The following is a 6,514-nucleotide window of genomic DNA, read 5'->3' as shown; positions in this document are numbered from 1 at the left end:
GATAAGATTTGTTTGCATGCTTTCCACCTGCTTTTCAGTGTCAACAATCTTTTTATACCCGCCTTCGAATTGGATACTCGAGCTCTGATGATTCTTTTTTGCTCCTCCAGCAGGCTCAAGAAGTTTTCCAGCATCCCGATGAAAGTAGTGGGAGTTATATATATAATCCGCTTGTAAATGGACTTGTACCTCTTCATGTAGTCTTTACTGCTCTAGTGAAAATATCTGGCTTTGTTTACAAAGAATTTTTTATTTTCAAAGGAAAGGCCTGTCTTGCTTATGTATTCTTTTGCCACAGATGTTAGAGCTTATTCAGGCCATGCCAGAAAGTAATCGGTAGTGCTGCAGTTGACCAACGAAGGGAACATCCGCACTCTTCCTCGAAGTGCCTAACCTACTGGCGAGAAACATAACGAGATATGCAGGTTGGAACGCACTCTCTGGTTGAAAAAATCCATAATCTGAGTGATCCCTCCTTATATTCCTTTTTGAGCTGCGTCTTTAGACACGGCCTAAATTATCTGCGCCTTTTCCTCAGCATTGAACATTCCGGGCACTTAACCAGTATTCAATAAGTTGTTAATGTCCTAAAGGAAAGAATCCTGCGTAGCCTGTCCATCACCGAACATGAAGCAATTGCTTTTGTTCTTGCCTCCGCATGACATCAACAGCTTTTTCAAATCCTCTCTAAACTGTGAATGACCATAGCCTTTAGACAGCTCGATTGTGAAGACAGACATTTAACAGAGAAAAGAACCAAACCTAGTGATTGACTGCCTCCCTGATCCTCCTACCCCGATAAGTAGGGCATGCCCTTTAGGTTGTCTGAGAATCCTAAGCACTGCCAGTAGATGTTCCACTGCGAATTGAAAGCAGATGAAGGTTAGTGGCTGGCTTGTCGATAAATTATGGTTTTCTAATTGGTTGATAAGAGTTGTAGTCAAGGAGTCTAGCTATTTTATTTCTTAGTAAACATGGATTCAGACCCTGGAGGTGTGAGAATATCAGTCCAATATGTGTTATTTTCAATTTTCTTACCCCATCTCTTCCCTGCCTCCTCAATAAACTGTTCAAGATCAGACCGGTCCTCTTCTAACAGCCGGTCTCGGAACACTCTCCTGGATTAATGGCACCACAGCCTGAATAAATTTTATGGGGTGACTTTTTGAGGATGGGCTCTGCACAATCCTTGAATAAGTTGGTTAAGATCCCGTAGGTTGAATAGGTAATGACACTTAGCAGGGGTCGGCAATAACCTTCCTTTGACCTTTTCATAAAAGTCAATGGAAACTGTCACCATCATTGGTACTGACCTGGTTTCAGAATGGCGTCGATAAGTCATTTCAAGCATAACAGTGAAAATTTTTGTCATTGCTTACTGGTCGAACTATGCTATCGAAATCAACAGAGACCGGCCTGTTAGTTTAGCTGAGGGTTTAGGCCGGCCTGCTCCTGGTGGACACATCGCAAATACGAATTATAAATCTCTTAGCTGTTTGAACCCTTTCCCTTTGTCCTTCAGATCATAGTAGCCAAGTTCTGCTACCATCTGCAGAAGCAGTTCTACAGGAGGCTGGGCACCATACTTTTCAGGCTGAGGCATGTTTAAATCATCCACAAAGATAGCTAGCTTACCAGTCTTCGGCCCATACACTCCTCTGCCCCTTCGATCAAGACGCTGATCAAATTGCTCTTGTACATAGTTCGCTTGTGTCTGTGCAGAAAACAGAAAATATTCGAGGTGGAAATGTTTAACTTCCATCTTTTTTAGAGTGTTGCGGATGGAAGTTGTCTTTCCTGTACCTGTGCCACCTACGCATAGCACCGGTCTGTCATTTTCCAACAGTCGCTGAATCAGCCAATCATATCTGACAGTATCGGCAGTCTGGACAATAAGCTAGTGCAAAGGAGTATGTAGATACTCGGTATGATTTTCAGGTTGTAAGTCTATCCATTTAACCCACTCAGGTGCCTCTCTGTCAGAGTTGTACTTAACCAGATATTCGAACAGTGCTCGGTCTGGGTTGGCAATCTTTTTCTTACGTCCCGATGGCAAAGGAAAATCACCGTTTATCATTTTTTTCAGTTGTAAATCGAATAATCTCCGAGATTCACCTGAAAGGCACCCTCCCAATGACCACACCAAACTGTAGATGAAGTAAGCATCCACCTCTGCTATAGCGTTCTTGGTGCCTACTCGAACTGTTTGCAAGAGAGGAGACAACGTCCACAAGCATCCTTGCAGCATGGCTTGTAAAGGAGTGTCTATCACTTGTTGACATTTTATAGTGATACAGCGGTAAAGTGGAACTACCAACCAATCAACCAGCAAAAGTCACCTAGTTAAGTAGTTCTTAGGGGACTACCTATTTAAGCGGTTGGATCCATTTTGATAGAATGACCTGGTGTCCTAGGGAATCAGGTTACATGTAAACCATACCACAACGTGATACTGTGGCTGGACTGGCTGAATTTAGATCAAGAGTTTCAAATAGCATTGCTCATCCCACGAGACATAGCTATGATCTCCCCACTGTTCAGACACAACTTCTTGTTGTCATCCAGCACGGTGTTCATGTTTTCAATCCAGACAGCGTCGACTGGTCCGTCAAGCACGATCCATCGCAGTAATTCTATACTTCCTCTTGCTAGCTAACGGAATTTGACTGCCAGAACTCCGTCAAACCATTCGTGTGAGATTTCATCGAAGTAGCCATACAGCTCCTTAATATGCAGGCTTTAGGACTGAGATGGATCATCTGCACTTCTTCTGGCAAAGAGGCTGCTAATGCGTTTATAGCACTAGTTTTTCCAGCATAGGAGTGTCCGACTACCATTACGCCATGCCTTACTTTCACCATCTCACCTATCTGCATGGTCTTCTCCTTGAAATACTGGTTCAAATCCAGGTAGCTTGTGGCACAATGTTGTTATAGCTTGTTGAGAAAGGCAGTTGACATGTCGTCATCGAGAATGATGCCTGGAAAGAGATCTGAAATGATGCCTTGGAAGAGGGGCAGGTCCTGTGACAGGAACTTGGCGAGATTAACTTCATTGATAGCTCTGAGCACAAGTTGGGGCTAGCCCCATGATGGTAATGTTCTTTTGAGTTGACCAGCTGCGGTCAACACTGACTTGACTGCCCTCATGCCATAATCGTAGTGATCCTGTGAGGAGAGCTGCTCAGAGCACAGCTTATAAGTGGTGACAATTTTATTGGCCAGATTACGAGCCTGAGTAAATCCCAGCGAGTAAAGGATAATTTCACCTATCATGGCATAGTCTGGGACCATCATTGCTACACTGCGAAACAGAGCCTTCAGATTGTCGGGCAGTTCAGAACGACCTGCGTAACCCGGGTTCATCGTTATGAAGATATTCGTTGAGCTTTGAAGCTTTAGACTGGTGCCTTAAAACGCGAATACATGCTGTCTGCGCGATTTGGCTGTCTGAATAGTGAGAATCTGTTGGGCAACCACTGAGAGTACTTCAAGTTAAATCCGGTTAAATTCATCGAAGCATGACCAAGCTCCACAGCAAGCCAAGCCCTTAAGAAATTTTCCCATCGCCAGGTAGTCGAGTCCATCTGAGCAATTGAACACGAGGCACTGGTTAGCCATTGCTTTAGCCAGATCCTTAACAGTTTCAGTTTTGCCAGTGCCTGCAGGTCCCTCCGGCGCTCCTCCATAATTCAAGAACATGGCTGAACAAAGAGTGCTGTAACAACGATCAGTAAGGGGGAGTGATAACCAATCTGGATGAATTGCCGAGGTACTAATTGTTGTAAGGGAATTGACAGTTGAGGATGCTTGTTGTGATACTCTTTTAATGGTCAGGGTCAAAGTAATATCTGAGATGCTGCTGCCATTCAAAAGAGTCTAAAATTACTTCTGCTGGGAGACTCCCTGTAATGTCGATATTGTGCACGAATAGGACAATTAGTGCTTCTAAAGTCAATCGGTTCACAGCTGATAATTTTCCTTATATCAGCTTTACCATGTCCTTCAAATCTCCAGAAAGTCTGCTGTGCAATTAACTTGTTTTACCATTAAGAATTGCTGATTCAGTCTGTCGAGTCCATGAGACCATATCAAGAAGCTAGGGTAGCCTGGCCACAACGATCCAGAACCCAATCCTTTCTTTATTGTTCCCGCTGTTGTTCTTAAGCCTATCTGAGAACATGTTCTACAGCTTTGACCATTCCCTTTTCCAGGTGGAGAAGCCATTAATCTACATTTCCATTAGCAAGTGTGGTATCAAGCTCTTTAGTAAGTAAAAGTTTTTCCTCCTAGACTGATAAAATAGCAGTGATTTTGGTATTGTCCTTGAGCTCCATAGAAAGATCCCTTCGAAGCATTTCGGTAGGTGTGGTATCACTCTCGAAGGGTCTTTGGTCTCACTTAGGATCTACAGCAGTTAGTCATTGGACAGGAAAAAAAACCTTGGAAAGTTCATTCGTTTGCTCTCTTGAAAGCTCGACAGTCCACGCTGCACTGTCTCAAGGTTGCATTTGCAGTTCTGTAACACCCTCAGCAGGATCGTTATCTGGTGATACCTGTCCACAAACTATCCTCTTTCATTCTTTCCATGAGATTCATAGAACTGCTAGTCTACTGTGGCAAACTTAGTCCCCTCTACTGCCAAGTGCTTGAGGATATCAGGGGCAGACATCACTGGTCGTAGATACATCCAGGTAGCTTGTACATGCCCCAGGGCTTATAAAAAGTCGGTGCAGTAGAGAATCCATTCCTCCCATTTTGTGAGTTAAGCCATGTAGATAGCTGCATGTGGACTGCCCTTCATAGTGAGGGTTTTGAGAGAGTGTTCATCGAGCTTGATATTTGATTATTCAACAAAAGATCCTGTAACAACTGGACATTCCTGGTGAATCTTAAGCTCAACCCTTACGCCTTACCAATCTGCGTACATTCTGTTCATGCTCACTCGGATAGCGTGTTCTTTAGACGCCCTTTCAGAAACGTCCTCAAGTAAGTCCAAATGCTAGAGACTGCCTTGGTTAATCAATCGAGTGACCACCACATTGTCAGTGCTTTTTATATAGTCGTTCAACTTCAAGATATTGGAGATCTCCTGTAAATGTCTGGCCTCTAACCCTGGATTACAGAAGATGTAGAACAAAGGGATGCACCTTTCGAACTATCTTATTTAACCGAGCAGTTCGTTGATCAGTTTGCTTGGCTTGGATATTTTTTGCAGTCGGCCAAGCAGCCTGATCAACTCTTGCTTGACTATCTTCACCTCTTAATCAATATGCTCAGGGTTCTGCTTGAACACTTACTCTTTAGACCAGCTGTTCATGTTGGCCAAAATTGACTTGGTCAAAGTCCACAACCTTTCGAAAGGCTGCAGTTGATTATCATACTCAGTCAGTTTTCTGTACTAGCTGATGCCATGGGAAAGATGCTCTTATTGAATGTTTATTTTAGCTTTTTCTTCAAAGCATTGTTGTGTATATGCCCTTGTAGACTAACAGTGTCTGCAGAGCAGCATCTCTCATTCATCCTACTCCCATAGTCCTTGAGCCTCTCTACCTCCTGGCCCAGTTTGATTATAGCAGTATCGAATCTGGATTTGATGACGATTCAAATTCTCCTCCATCTCTATTCTTCGCTCATTCATATGCCATTCCCGCTCTTTTAGCTACTCAGGAAACTATTGGAGTGTCAGACTAGTTTCGTTCATGAGTTTGAGGTTTTCTGAGCTGACTGGATATCCATGCGGGAAAACAGGAACATGCTTAGCCATTTCTTAGCATTTACATAGCTTTACTGCATTTCCTTCAGGTCCTTGCGTCCTAGGGAATCGATTTTAGCTTCAATGGCCACCAGCTGTTAAGTATCATGCGGCTCAGCTTCATTTTTTCAAGGCCTTAAGCCACTCTACTTTCGAATGACCTGCAGATATCGACTATCTTCTTCATAACGGATTCAATGATGATCTTCTCAAGTGAATCGATCTGCTGAATCAAACTGTTTCTTGAACGCAGTGCCATCACAAAGCACCATAGGCATTCTTACCTGGAAAGGTAGCTCCTAGGTCACGACCTTCCGCAAGTTTTGGTACTTATAGAGCATTTCGTTGTGCTCCCTGCGATCATGATCCTCTTGGGTCCATTACTGTATAATCTTCTATTCTTGCATAAGAAAGGCATACTTTTAGTAGATAGGCAGAACTCCGCTGGCATTTTCCAAGTTGTCCTTGACCACAGAGTGGATCTGTTCCCATGCCTACCTGAATTCCTGGTCTTCTTTTCCCACTCCTCTTAGTAGGGCTTTTTCCATTCCCTTTACAAAGAGAGTTTCAGGCTTACTAAAATTGCAGCTGATGTCAGATAAAGTTTCAAGAATACCAAGTAATTTATCCGATATGAGTTGAATGGGATCTTCGAACATTACTCGATCTAGATAGACTATCTGGATGGTGAGAAAGATGGACTCCACTTTTCCTTGATGTAGCTCGTAAAACAGAATTGTCTAGGCTGGTTTGGGACTGT

The 6,514-nt window shown here is 43.3% G+C and overlaps 1 pseudogene across 1 annotated transcript; it reads right to left on the bottom strand.

The window, feature by feature from the left end:
- Positions 1–3,080: 3,080 nt before the first annotated feature.
- On the bottom strand, positions 3,081–3,774 carry LOC308128341 (dynein axonemal heavy chain 12-like; annotated as a pseudogene). Its single transcript has one exon. The product of its transcript is annotated as a dynein axonemal heavy chain 12-like (transcript).
- Positions 3,775–6,514: the final 2,740 nt, after the last annotated feature.

The sequence above is a fragment of the Lipophrys pholis genome (assembly GCF_963383615.2).
Source record: "Lipophrys pholis genome assembly, contig: SCAFFOLD_148, whole genome shotgun sequence".
Lineage (NCBI taxonomy): Eukaryota > Metazoa > Chordata > Actinopteri > Blenniiformes > Blenniidae > Lipophrys > Lipophrys pholis.
Note: the sequence above shows the minus strand (reverse complement) of the source record. Positions and strands in the feature narration are given on the sequence as shown.